Here is a 15,631-nt window from a genome sequence, read left to right as displayed (position 1 = left end):
TAATCCTGCTCACCAAGCTCAAGTCTTCAGGAAGAAATAAGACTATCTAGTTTTAGTACTTGACTTGTAGTTTATCTGGCATGTTCTTTCATATTTTGTATGCTGACAATCTATCTATTTTAAATCATCTTTTCATTCAAACTGACTCATCTACACGTGATGCTTATTTGTTGTGCTATATGCTGAACTATCATAAAAGAACAAACACACTAAAATTAAAAGGGAACATGTGTGAGAAAAATGCTCAACACACACTTACTCTGATACATGAATACATTTTCTCTAATACATGAATCCATATATGTAATCTCTCTGATACCTAAACTGACCGTGTATCAAACTGAGTAAATACATGTTCCAAGTATTAAACTCTTCAGAAAGCTGACCTAGGCTCATCTGAATTAGATCTTGGAAGGTCTAGAATTGAACTAAGTCAGTATAAGCATGTCGTACCTTTTACTCGATTAAATCTTAGAAGGTTTAGAGTTAAGATAATGAATGCAACCCTTATGGGTGAGTAATTTCAGAAGAATGTAAGGTAATTCAATCATGGGGAATTTTAAAACTGAGTTCCATAACTAAATATTTTGCCAACATCAAAATGGGGGAGTTTGTTGAAACACCTTTCCACATGATTTTGATTTGACAAAATGATTTAAGTTAATCCATGATTAAGACAATTAAATTTAAGTGCTTTGATTTAATTGTACTAATGGGTTTGTTCAATGTTAAGTATAAAAATATTTATAAGAACAGGAATCAAGTAAGACAGAACTTAGTCAGCATGATAACATAGCACGGGCTGAGTAAAGAATAACTCAGTACGAAAGAAGGAAAGTCTTCTTCAGTATCGAAGCTTACAAATAAAGCTGATCAAAGAAGTTGAGTAGAAAGCAACTCAGCATGAAAGAAAAGAAGTCTTCTTCAGAACTATATCTTGCAGAACGAAGCTGACCTTGGAAGCTGAGTGAAAAGGCAACTCAGTATCAGAAATAGCAACGCTCAAGACAACGGCTATCAAAGTCATGCGGTGTGTTTTTCAGGACAGCACCAATGATCCGTTTGCTAAAAGACAAGATCCGACAGAGATCTGCGCTAAATCAGAAAGCTTGGAAATATGCATGAATACAATTTCGAGACGCATGGGTCAACTGTCCGCTATCTAAAAGACGAAAACTATGCTAAAAGACAAACCTGCAAGAAGAAGACAAGTCTGGTGCCTGCCGAATTCAGACGACAGGATTGGCCTGCAAATCTGAAGCTGACCAGAACAATGACGCAAGCAAAGAGCCGTTTGAATTCAACGGATAGATCCGAATTCAAATGATTGTGTCTTCAGATTTCAACTATAAAAGGACAAGTACACTTCTTGGATCCTTGGCCGAAATACAAGAGAAAAAAAAGAGCATACATACAAAGCACATCAAAACAAGAAAAAGATCTTACACGAAATTTCTATCTCTGTGTAAAAGCTAGATTGATTTTGTAATCATCTAAAGTGTTCTTTGTCTGAAAAAGAACAAGTTACCAATTGTAAAATTGAGAGAGTTGTGCTGAGTACTCAGTTTTAAGTACTCAGTGGTAGAGAAATCTAGGTATTTGGTTATAGCACTTAGTAGGAGTTGAGTAGACGAATAGAGGAAGGTACTTTTGCATATTCAACTGCCTTGTAAACGGTTTGTGCTCTACCTTTAAAGAGCTCAGTATTGGATTGAAAAAGCCCGGAGGGATTCTGGGGACTGGACATAGGCGGAGAGGCCGAACCAGGATAAGTGGTGCTGAGTAATTTCTAACCCTCTCTTAATATATATTTGTATGTGTTGCTTGCTATATTTACTCAGTATACAAATTGTTTAAACTGACACTGAGTAAATCAGAGTGCTGAGTTGGAAGCTGACCACAAAAGTGTCATTTCCCAACTCGCAAGTAAAACAGTTCTAGTCAGTATCTGACTAAAGCCGTCTTACGCCTCACTCGGCCGTGCTGATCAAAACTGAGCTGTGAAACTCAAAGAATTATATTAAGTCAGCATAATTTAAACAAAAAAGTTATATTAGTTCCTAACCCCCCCTCTTGGAACTAATTACACGGGACCAACAGAAACTTCTGATGATGAAAATCAAACCGGTCACGGTCAGCACGACAAACCTATGGATGAAGTCAGCATCCTCGGGATTGACCCCAACACGGAACACTCAACTCCGTCTAAGAAAAAGAAGAAGGACAAGGGAAAGAAGCCTCAGGAGAGGACCTTTCTATCCGTATTCTCTGATGTTGAGAACTCACAATGGTTCTCCAAGAGCTTCGTAGAAGCTGAGAAACCGTACAGCGACTAGATATCCAAGAACGGATGGACCAAACTCTTCTCTCTCAACGGCCTGACTTACCCAAGGCTAGTGACTGAGTTCTACACAAACCTATTGGTCGCTAAAGACAATGTTGATTTCATGGTCACATATGTAAACAAAAAACAAATCATCATCGACCCCTCATACCTGTCCGTTCTCTTAGACCTAAAGGCGGAAGGAGGTGAATTAAGGAAAACCAATGACTATAAATGAGTTAAGTACAAAGCTGAGTTCTGTAAGCCAGAAGGTCACGTCGGTGAAGTATCGTGCACCTCACTTAGTCAGCATCAAAGACACGCTCACTACCTCCTAACCAACTACCTGTTCCCAAAGGTCAACGCCACATCTTCCGTATCCAACTTCGAGCAGTGCTTCCTCTAGCACATGTTGAACTACAAACCTCTAAACATGCCTGTATTTCTGATCGGAGCATTTCAACGAAGCACTGGAGCTCTTCGAATGGGATCACTCATCACCGAAATCCTCAAGGATCATAAGATTAGCTTCAAAGGTGAAGAGAGCGTAGTAGGGACAAAAATCACCATTGAGATCCTAGCTGGACTAGCACACAGTCTTCCTTTCAAATCAAAATCAAAGAAAGGAAAGGAAATAGTGATAGAATATGAAGAGGAGGTTGAGCTGCCCAGTAAAGGGAAGAAGAGAAAGGTAGACACATCAGCTGCACCAAAGACTATGTCGACACTCCAAACTGCCAAAAGAATTAAAGTGGTATTGGCCAAACCCACTAAAGCTGAGCCTGCTAAGAAGAAAGCTGACCCTTCTAAGCCTTCCCAAAAATGACCCGCTGCTGTCCAAGAAACTCAGTGTGGGTCCCGTATAACGTGACAAGGTTAGTTCCAAGGGGGGGGGGGGATAGGAACTATTTAAAATTTTGTCCGTTCAGGCTGACTTCTTTTCTTTGAGAAAAGGTTTACACAGCGGCACTAAGTAGTTTTAAGACACAAGCTTAGTCAACTGGTGACTAAGTCTGTTTCTTTCCTTGAGTCAGGAGATAGCACTTAAGTCTATTCCTGAACTCAGCTTCTTAGTGCACACAACTCAGCGTGAGTTCGTTACTTAGTCAGTTTTATAGCAAGCAATATATAAAGGAGTTTAAAGGTTAGAAATATGTTACTCAGCAGACATATCCTGGTTCGGCCTCTCCGCCTACGTCCAGTCCTCGGAACTCGTTCCGAAATTTTTGAATCCTCTACCGAGCTCTTTAAAGGTAGAGCACGAAACCTTTTACAATAGAAGCTGAGTATACAAGAGTACCTTCCTCTATTCCTCTACTCACTCCTATAACTACCACTGAGTACTATAACCGAGTACTCAGTTTCTCCTTTCTATTCTTCTAGAAATGATAAGTGTTTGTTTGTCCTAAACAACAATTGCTAAGACACTTTAGATGATTTAGATCACTCTAGACTTTTACACAGAATTGGAATTGGTGGAAGATTTGCTTTGCTTTTCTCACAAAACTTCAAGTATGAATTTGGTCAGCGTTTCGACTTAATTGAAGATCTGCATCGAGTGAAGCATTTGAGAGGCCTATTTATAGTGACACTTCAAGCACCGGTGATTTCGAATTTCGAAATAACCATTGGAGTCAAACGGCTTCCTGTCGCTTTCACTCAGTACGTGCTCAGCGTCTTCGGCCAATCATATTCTTGTATCTTCTGTCTTTGCCAGTGCTCAGCAGCTTTTCGTCAGATGAAATAGAATGTTCCCACATTTATGGCAAAGTCTTCCAGACAGCTTCCTGCGCCTTCTGAGCTTTACCCAAAGTATAAATACTTTGTCTCCAAGTTTATTCTGTTCTGCCGCTGACTTATACTTCTTGTCGTTCAACTCAGCAGCTTCATCTTGAAGCTATTGATAGAAGGCTTCTCGATCCTTCTTCATGCTGATCTAGTGCTTTGCTTAGAACGACTGCGTTTTGTCTTCCTGGGCCGTGAGGTCTTGATCTGTTGACTTGGGCTTGACTTCCTCTTATGGGCCTTTAGGCTTTTTATCTTAATGTCTTATAAATCAAATTAACTCAACATTGAACAAACACATTAGTGTGAATAAATCAAAGCATTTAAATTTAATGTGTTGGAATATTTTTATCATTCACATAAATAATTTTGTCAAATCAAAATCATGTGGAAAGGTGTTTCAACACTCAGGATGAGCATGAGGAAACTGAGCCACCCCTAAAGAGGAAGAAGGTTTCTGGAGATACACCATTGAACGAAATTCCTCTTGGTTTTGCTGTTCCAAAGGACTCCTTCTTCCTGCGAGCTCAGGAAACTGATAACATTGAAACCACCTCTAATACTCAACAAGAAAAGTCTGTCTCTGCTGAGAAGACAATGAAGAAAGCACCAACCAACTCAACTGCTAAAGAACCAGTTGCTGAGTCGGAAATTGGGTCTCCTGCAAATACCACGACTCTTGAAGAACAAGCTGGGGATGTCCTAAACATCATCACTGTTGATCAAACTCCGTCTCCAAAACAATCCAAAGATGGCAGCGAAAGGAGATTCAAAAAGAAATCACGCAAACCACCAGTGTTTGATATATTGGATGATTCCCCTCTGCATGATCCTATTGTTAATTTGACTGACTTGGAGTTCAATTTCTTCTCCAAACCTATTGCCAAGTCCTCGCCAGTCAAGGAAAAACAAGCCTCTGTTTCTAACAGTCAGGAACATGCCGAAGCTGACGCTCCTCAAGGTCAGAAGTCTGCCGACACCGCTGCTCATGCCTCAACTGAGCAAGTGATCGAAGAACCTACTATTCAAGAAAATGAACAAGTACCTGAGAAAACTCCTGCTCAGGACAATCTCGAGCTGACTCCTCCACAAGTCAATACTCAGCTCCAGAATGATACTGAGCAGGTAGATATTACTGCTGTGCAAACCAATCCTCTTACTGAACAGTCAGCAAACCAGTCAGCACCTGCTGCTGGCCTCAACACTGAGTCTGCCACTCCAATTCCTCAACCTTCACATAATCAAGAGGGCACCTCCATTTCTAGTGAGCTACCCAATATCCAAACACCCGCTTCCTGCGCTTTCTGAGCTTTACCCAAAGTAGAAATACTTTGTCTCCAAGTTTATTCTGTTCTGCCGCTGACTTGTACTTCTTGTCGTTCAACTCAGTAGCTTCATCTTGAAGCTATTCATAGAATGCTTCTCGATCCTTCTTCATGCTGAGCTAGTGCTTTACTTAGAACGACTGCATTTTGTCTTCCTGGGCCATGAGGTCTTGATCTGTTGACTTGGGCTTGACTTCCTCTTATGGGCCTTTAGGCTTTTTATCTTAATGTCTTATAAATCAAATTAACTCAACATTGAACAAACACATTAGTGTGAATAAATCAAAGCATTTAAATTTCATGTGTTGGAATATTTTTATCATTCACATAAATAATTTTGTCAAATCAAAATCATGTGGAAAGGTGTTTCAACAAACTCCCCCATTTTGATGTTGGTAAAAATATTCAGTAAGGAACTCAGTGTTAAGCTCCCCCATGATAGTTGACCTTGTTTTTCTCAAGATACTCCCCCGTAAGGGTTGAGCTACTAACTTAGTTTTACTTTAAACATTTCAAGCTTTAATCAAGTAAGTCTAAGGTCAGTTTTCAGAAATAGGTCAGCTCATGGAACATATTCTTTTTAACTCAGTTAAGTTATGCGGAAGATTTAGATATCAAAGTACGCTGAGTATTTCTTTGTTCAATGAGTTTTAGTTAAGAGGACATATAAAAGAGGTCAACGTATAGATCAACACAGCAGACAATCATGAAGCAATGTAAACAAATAACACAGTTGATTTAATGAAGATACGTTAAATGTTTAGCACAAAACATAAGTAAGCATCACATAAGATTAGCCAATTTGAACAATAGATGCATGCATAGTTTTAGATTAATGGTCAGCACAACAAAATACATCAGGAAAAGAATACAAGTTTTAAAAGCTAACTCTAGCAATTCTAGTCAAGCTATTTTTTCTTGTAGTTGATTTGGGCAGAATGCTCTTTGGCTTTTCCCTTTTGTTTCTGCTGACTTCCCGATGCTTCTCCTGTATGCAGAGTTCTACCAGCTTGTTCTTTCTCCCCAGTTTTGCCAGCATCAGGCGGAGGAGGAATGAAGGTGTCGTTGAGGGCAGCACGAGTTATCCGTACAGAGAATGCCTTAAGCTTACGCGTGCTTTCATTGAGACCATCAAAAACAGGAACACCATCATCCAAGACAGAACGGGGAACCCTAACCGAGGCACTGAGCATACTCAGAATGTATTCTTGAGACTTTCCAACCCAGGTTATAGTATCAGTTAGCATGGCATAGGCTTGATGAAACATCTTAAGCAGAGCCGAATCATAATACTGACGCTGAATATTCGAGTGACGCGCATGTTTGAAGATGGATTGGGAGTATTGCAGAAGCTCATTTATCTTGAGTTGGTCAGTTTCCATCTCTTCCTTACTCAAGTTGAGTAGACGGACAACCTCGCTAATTTGCTCAATGGAGCATTGGGAGGAGGAAGAGAGTTGAGCATTGGTTCTGGCTTGCTCAGAGTGAAGCTGGGTAAAGAGTTGATGAACTTTAGTAGAAGTTGCATACATAGAGTTCGCAGCTGACAAGTTTTGAAATTGACCCTGGAGAGAGTTCATGTGATTGACCATTGTCAGCTGGAGTTCAGCCAGCTTTACTATTGATTCCTGCTTGGGCTGTTGAGACTGGAGTGATGTCATGACACTCAGAAGATCCTTAAGACCTTTGATTTCTGTGAGAAGCTGAGTGACAGAGGAAAGTTGAGTTGGCTCAACAGGAACTGACCCAGCGGCGTCGGCATTGGTGTGATGAAGGTCCTGGAGTAAGGCTTAAGCTGAGTCAATGATTCGTCGACCAGACTCAATGGCATTCAGATAAGTGTAGGATCCATCATTGTTTGGCCCAGTTGCCGAAATATGAGTGGAACCGGATGGAGGAGGTGTTTGGTTCAGTTCATTATTGGAAGTGCCAGCATGATCAGCGGCTGGTCTTGAGTTCAGATTGCCAGCAGAAGCTGATAGGTTGATATTCTGCACTTGAGGATGTGGAAGAGGGTGATCGGTAGAATTATCTACTTGCTCAGAGTCAGGCTGAAGCTTATTGGTTTGAGGAGGTTGAGGAGTTTCAGCACTAACCTGAGCAGGTGTTTCCTTAGTTATCTCAATATGTTGAGGAGCAGGAACTTCGAGCACTTGCTCGGTATCAACTTGACTTAGAGTAGTAATTGAGTCGGCATGTTCCTTAGGTTGAGAAACAGAGACTTGCTTTTCCTGGTGCTCACTTGGAGGAGACTCAGTGGGATTGGAGAAGAATTTGAACTGCATATCAGAGACATCAGTGATCGGATCCCGTAGTGGTGAGTCATCCATAAGGTCAATCACTGGGGATTTATGAGCCTTCTTTTTAAGTCTCCTTAATCTATTAGTCTTTGGAGGAGAGGGGTCAGCTGGAATAGACTCAAATGAGTCAGAGGGTGAAGTTGCCCTTAGATCAGCATGATCCTTTGCTGTTGGCTCAGCTTCTTCTTCAACCTGCTCAGTGTTGGTTGTTTCATGTTGCTCAACATCTGCTGTCTTATATTGCTCAACATCTGCTGTCTCCTCAGCATCAAACTGACCTCCCAATTCTTCTTCATCTTGGTCAGTGGGTTTTTTCTCAAGATCAATGCCCTGACTTCTCACAAAATGAGAGTCTTCAGAGATTATGACGTCAAGTGGAGGTGCATTGATAGGACTCATCCCAGAGGAGATTTTCTTCTTCTTCTTCAAGGGCTGCTCTGGAGTTTCCTCTTTTTCTTCTTCCTCAGGCTCAGCTTGCCTTTTGAGGTTTTCTGCTGGCTTAGGCCAACCTGACCTTGTGCAACTTGAGGCTTTGTTCCTCTGGACACAAACCAAATCTTTTTCGGTGGAGCATCAGCGTCTTTGGAAGAGATTTGAACAGCTTTCCTTTTTCTGTCCTGCTTATCAGCTTGAGCTTTCCTCACTTTCTTTCCTTCTCTGGTCAGCATCCCCTCTGTTTCCTGAACAGCGGCCCCTTTTCCTTTCTTGGGCACAATCGGTTGGTCATAGACCAAACCGAACAATGCAGCTGCGGTAATTTCAGTCCCCCGGACATTAATTTCCTCAACCAAATTCACCTGGCGATCTTTGAGGATTCTGGTAATAAGGGAGCCTAACCTAAGGGTTCCAGTACTTCTTTGAAAACCACCGATTAGAAAGACTGGCATGTTGATCGGCTGGTAGGTCAGCATGTTCCAAATGAAGCACTGCTCGAAGTTCGACGCTGAGGAAGTGGAGTTGACCTTTGGAAAGAGGAAGTTGGTTAGTATGTAATGGGCCATCTTTTGATTCTGACCCATGGAGGTACTCGATATTTCCCCGACATGACCGGCAGGTTTGCAAAACTCAGCGGGATAGTCAATTTTTTCGTGGTCACTGGTTTTTCGAAGTTTAGCTCCTTCGGTTTTCAGTTTTAGCAGTTCGGCAAGGTAAGGAGGGTTGATGAAGATATCTTTTCCTTGAACCTTGGTGACCATGTAGTCCCGGTTATCATCATCGGCTCTTAGGTTAGTGTGGAACTCCTTCACTAACTCAGGGTAGGTGGCTTCTCGAGTCTAGAACAGCTCGGTCCATCCGTTCTTTGAGATCCACTCACAAAAGGGTTGCTCAGCTTCCAGAAATCCCTTCGAGAACCAGCGGGAGTGGTCAACCTTATATCCCCTTACGCTGTTGTAAACTAGGGAATAGGTACGTTCCATCGGTTTCTTTCCCTTATCCTTCTGTTTCTTTGACGATGTAGTTTGATCAGCTTGGGGTTTCTTGCTTAGGGTAGTGACCTTAGAATGGTCATGCTTGTTGGGGTTTAGTGTCCTATAGACAATTGTTCTAGGATACAAACTTAATGTAAATGAATTGTTCTTTATATCATTTGTTTTAATGAGATATATGTTTTATAACTATATAAAGGCAATCCCTTTTAAACACTAAATAAAGTCTAATAAAAGGAAATCCGTAAGTTTATTCAAAGTGATTATAAAGTGTTCATACAAGCATGAAGTGAGACAAAACTTTATAATAAACTAATAAACTTAAAACCACCCCAAGTCAAGTGATATGTTTAGGATTGATATATCACTGTTGAGACTTGTATGTAACAATGTCTTCTGTCCGACAGAAAACTGATCTCACAAGCTTCATATATATAGATATCTGGACAGTTACATAGATCCGATGAAAAGTTGTTCATTAGGATTGGGGATCCGATTTGAGATAACAGGATGGGTAGATTCATCCTTGTCACCTGTTCATCTCATTGGTATTAATAGGTATAACTAATCCTCAGACTCAAAGGAATATTAATTGGTATTCTGGATTACGGAATGTGACGCTTTGACTCTGGTGTAACACGATCCTTAACAGAGATGACTCTGGGGTGTGAACAGTAGACGTTGGGTATCACAGGAAGTGATTGCGGGATCGTTATATATTGGATTGAGCATTTATCACTCCCGATAAATGGGAGATACATCCATGGATCGCTTGTGGAAGACTCGACTCTAAATCCTTGCAAGGTGATAGCTTAAGACTTGAAATACAGATTTCACTTAACCTATCTTTTTGAGTTGACTCGGCCTGTACAAGTAAAACGAACGTCTCGCTATATGTGACTTGACATCACCCATAGTCATAAGATTCAGTTCAAGGATGTAGTTGATAAAGGATCGAATTATACTGTAACTAATACGGAAAGGTTAACGACAGAATCGACCTGTCTTCTTATAGCTCTGGGGGAATGATTACGGACTTGCTAATCACATACTCTGTACATCATTCCGTTATGCAAAGATTAAAAATAATTCTTTGAAAATTAATTTAATAACGTTGCATACGGCTAGAAGCAATAAGAACCTAATGGGTCACACATAAGACTTGGAACCTAAAAGAGAGATAGATGTTAATTAATTGATGGAAGCCCAGTTGAGCCCAATAAGGCCCATGGACCAAAGGGGGGGGGTCGAAATTCATGTAATTAAATACATGAATAATTAATTTGATTTTGTTATTCCTAATTAGATTAGGATTATGAATTAAATTAATTAAGAGATAAATAAATTAGGAGTTTTAATTAGATTAAAATACTCCTATTATTATCCAATAAGGTTATTATTATTATCCTTAATATATTAGATATATAATGAGATAATAATTAGGAATTCTATTCCGAATTAAATTCCTATTCAGTAACCTAATTCTATCTAACTAGGGATTAGATACAAGAGATTATAAATACCCCCCTAGTGATTTTCGAAATCTCTATAAGCTATTCCCTACTGAGATTTTCGAAATCCCTATAGTGAGAGAGAGAGAAAATTCGACACCCCTAGTTCGAGGACGAGATTTCTCTACGGCTTCCTTCCGGTCAACTGATTTCATCTATTTCTTTTATCCTTGATCTTGTGTTGATTAGTTAGAGGCAATCTACTTTGGTTGCTATTCAACGGTTGATTCCAAATTAATCTTCCCGTGTTTGATTCCGTGTTTGGGAACTCGGAGAAGAGTTGTGGGCACTTCATTAACAACGGTAGATTGATCATCAAGAGGTAATTTTTCTTATCCCTCTTTATATGAAATAACGGTTAACAGATCTTGTGGTTTATGGAAATAGGTTAAAAAATTTATATTTCCGCTGCTTTACCTTAGCCTAATTTCTAACAGTGGTATCAGAGCCATCGTTAAATCCGTTATTTCATATATGAAAATTTAGAAGTTTTTCAATAGGATTGAATAAATATTTATAGTTAGGATTAATTAACAAATTGTTTTGATTAATTAATTCTAAGGATAAATAAGTTTTAATTAATTGTTTATTAAAATAGATTATGCGTATGTTCCTAATTATTTTGGTTGATAATCATGATAACGAAATCTATTAGTTTTATAGTTAGATTGATAAAATCAGTTTTATTAATTCTAAAGATAAAACGGAAATCTATAGTAGTTTTTCCTATTTTCTGAAAATCATTTTAAAACCGTTTTAGAACTGATATATATATATTTAAAATTGTTTTATATAAAAAAAATACGACAGCAGCCCGAGTCGCGCCTCGCGGCGCGACTGGCCGCCGCTGCCGCAAGGCAGCGGCGTCCCAGCCGCCCTAGGGCTGCTGCCAATCGGCAACAGCCCACTCTCGGGCCCGGCCCGATACCCACTTGATTTTAAATTGTTTAAAATCGTTTTGTTATATTTAAATATATATGTTTCAGAAATTGATAGTTTTCTGTTTTGATTATCGAATGAAAATTTGTTTAAAAGTTTGTTTTACCAACTTGTAAATCAAAATGTTAAATGAATTAAAATCAAAATAATTGGGATGTGCATAATTAAAGTTTTGTATAGTTATATTAATTTAAAGATTAATATAAAAGATACGAAACTATTAGAAGTAAAATTGGATGAAAGTTAATTTGATAAGTTAATGTGATTAACATAAATATTACATAAGACAGTTATGTAATCAACCAATTAAATTTATTTAATTGAGTCTATGCATGTTTGGAGTTATGGACATATTTGGACCCTCTTTTAGTCTTTTGGTATTTTTGAAATAGGGCCTGCGAGTCTTGCCTTTCTACTATCTATTGTAATTTCTCCTCTCATCTAATTCCCTTCAATTCAATTGAAGTTTTCTTTAGTAGTATAGAAATTAATATGTAATTTCAAGGCGCCATGGAGAAGACGGAGGATCTAAAGAGAAATATGTAATAGTTAGTATTTTCTTAGGTTTTGCCCTTTTATTCCGTCTCTGGCTCGACGGAATAATTTAGATGATATGTCCATAACGCCAATGTATGTGAATGTATGTGTCTGATGTATGCTAAAGCAAATCAAGACTAAGTTAGATTATGAGACCTAAAATAAAATCCCTCATTAAAAAGTTAAGTAAATAAACAAGTTATTAAAATCGGTTGCCCCTCCCTAATATTATAATTCAGCCGGCAGTACTGGGGGCCTTTGGGTTGTTGAGCAAACTCAAGCCGGGGTCTTACGGTAACACCTGAATTATCGAAAATTACTTTTCATGAATATGGGGTAATACTTAAATTAGATTATGATAATTGGATGAGCAAACTCATGTTGTCATAAACTAATGGGCAAGATGGTTGGGATTAATGTGAATAGCATATTAGTTACTAATGTGGTTAGTAACCCAATAACCTAGGAATCACATTAAAGATGTGATTGATTACATGAATCTACCTAACGAATGAGACTAGCTTGTTGAGCAAACTCAAGGCGAAATCTCAGGAGTTAGGATCCTAGCTCACTAAAGGATTTGTGAAATTCTTCGAATTAATATGGAGGGCTATTAATTTGGCAAAATAGTGGGAGCAATCTAAAATAAACTAAAAGGCCTATAATTTTAGATTGATATACTTTAAGCAAATGAATGACATACGTTTACTCTTTCTCACTCTCAGGTTTAATTAAACGCACTCTTAAAATCATGACTAAAACCAATCTGCAAAACATTCTTACCGATAACAAATTGAATGGTTCAAAATTCACCGACTGGTTTCGTAACCTCAAAATTGTTTTGAAGTTCGAGAGAAAAGGGTATGTACTTGATACACCGATACCCCCTTACCCAATGGATGATGCTCCCTACCAAGAAATTTATGCTTACTTGAAGCATAAATCTGATGATGATCAAACGGGAGACATCATACTTGCATCCCTAACACCGGAAGTAAAAAGGCAACTACATTCAAATATGGATGCCTATTCCATGGTCAAGCACCTTAAAGAGTTATTTGTGAATGAAACTCGGTGCGAGCGCTTCGAAATAACAAAGGAGTTATATAAAAGCAAGATGCAGGTGGGCACATCTGTAATGGCACACTGTGCCAAGATGATCAGCCTTATCACCAAGTTTTCTAGTATTGGAGATGCGATGGACCATGAACTAAGTGAAAACTTACTTCTTCAGTCCCTCCCCGAGAGTTACTCACAGTTCATCATGAACTACCAAATGAGTGGCTTGCAAACCTCTCTTGTAGAGCTTGCACATATGCTCGAGTCAGTTGAGCCCATTATAAAAGAAAACGAGGAGATACTGGCCCTTGCTATTGACGGATCTAGAAAAAGGAAAGGGGTCTCTCCCAATCCAAACCATCTTGATAAAAGCAAGGGGGCTGTGCTGACCGAAACGAAGGGAAAGGAATTAAAGAAGCCCAAAGGAAAGTGCTACTATTGTGGTGACTTGGGGCATTGGAAGAGGAACTACATGGAGTACCTAACCTTCCACGAGAAGGAAAATAACGGTGCTTCAGCATCTGGTATGTTTTATATTGAAATAAATACAGTTTCACAGTCTGAATCTTGGGTACTTGATACCGGATGTGGATCTCATATTTGTACAAATATGCAGGAGCTAAAACAGACTAAGGAACTAAAGAAAGAAAGCATAAACTTGCGAGTAGGAAATGGAGCAAGAGTTGTCGCCCTCGCAATTGGAGATTATGTTTTAAATTTGCCCTCAGGGCTTGTAATAGAATTAAGGAACTGTTTGTACGTTCCGTAAATGTCTCGTAACATTATTTCTATTAGCCGTCTTGTTGACGACGGTTTTCGTATTTCAATAAAAAGACAAGAGTTGCAATTTTTATAAAGATTCGATCTTTTATTTTTCAGGAATATCACAAAATGAGATTTATGTGTTAGATGTCAAAATTCCTGTTTTTGCAATTGATACCAAAAGACATAAGCTAGATAATTCAACTTACTTGTGGCATTGTCGTTTAGGCCATATAAACAAGAGACGCAAGCTAAAGCTACATTCAGATGGGCTTATAGATCCAATCGATCCCGAATCATTGGAAACATGCAAATCATGTTTAAAAGGTAAAATGACAAAGACACCCTTTAGCAATAAAGGTGAGCGTGTATCAGACACTCTATGACTCATTCATTCAGATGTATGCGGTCCTATGTCAGTCCAAGCAAGAGGAGGATTCAGATTCTTCATAAGCTTCATAGATGACCATACCCGATATAGTTACATCTACTTGATGAAGCACAAATTAGAAGCTTTTGAGAAATTCAAATGCTTCAAGAATGAAGTAGAAAATCAATTAGGAAAGAAAATAAAGACGCTTCGATCTGATCGAGGTGGCGAATATCTTTTAGATGATTTTCTGAATTATCTAATTGAATGTGGGATATGCTCACAATGGACACCTCCCTATACACCACAACACAATGGTGTATCCGAGAGGAGAAACCGTACCCTACTAGATATGGTACGATCCATAATGAGCATGGCCTTACTTCCAAAGACGTTCTGGGGCTATGCCTTAGAAACTGCCCTCTTCATCCTAAATCGAGTACCAACTAAATCCGCTAGTTCCACACCATATGAATTGTTCGTTGGTAGGAAACCCATGTTCTCATTCATGAGAGTACGGGGTTGTTCAACATTTGTCAAGCGCATTGCGTCCGACAAACTAGATTCGAAATCTGATAAATGTTTCTTCATTGGATACCCTAAGGAAACTGTGGGATATTACTTCTATCATCCAGATGATCAGAAAGTGATAGTATCCAAACATGCAACCTTCTTAGAGAAAGAGTTTCTCGAAGAAACACAAAAGGGAAGCATGATTGAACTTGACGAAGTTCAAGAAGAAGAAACATCGACTGGAACAACAGAGGCGGTTGAGGTACCCGAAGGAGTCCCATTAGATGAGACTCCAGTGCCACCTATTCGTAGATCACAAAGAGTTCGTGAACTCCCAGTTAGATATGGTTTTCTAGTGGGAGATGATAATGAGGTTCTCGTGTTAGACGACGAACCTGAAAACTACGAAGAGGCTCTTACTAGTCCAGATTCTAAAGCATGGCTTGAGGCCATGGATTCTGAAATGGATTCCATGTATACTAACCAAGTGTGGACTCTGGTTGATCCACCCGAAGGGATAATACCCATTGGGTGCAGGTGGATCTTCAAAAAGAAGACAGACATGGATGGAAAGGTTAGCACCTACAAAGCTAGGTTAGTAGCGAAAGGATATCGTCAGAAGCAAGGAATTGATTATGACGAAACTTTCTCTCTTGTGGCTATGTCCAAATCAATCAGAATCATGCTTGCAATTGCCGCTCATTTCGATTATGAGATTTGGCAAATGGATGTGAAAACAGCTTTCCTAAACGGAAACCTGCTTGAGGATGTATATATGAT

Source organism: Euphorbia lathyris, chromosome 4 (genome assembly GCF_963576675.1).
Source record: "Euphorbia lathyris chromosome 4, ddEupLath1.1, whole genome shotgun sequence".
In the NCBI taxonomy this organism is placed as follows: domain Eukaryota; kingdom Viridiplantae; phylum Streptophyta; class Magnoliopsida; order Malpighiales; family Euphorbiaceae; genus Euphorbia; species Euphorbia lathyris.
Note: the sequence above shows the minus strand (reverse complement) of the source record.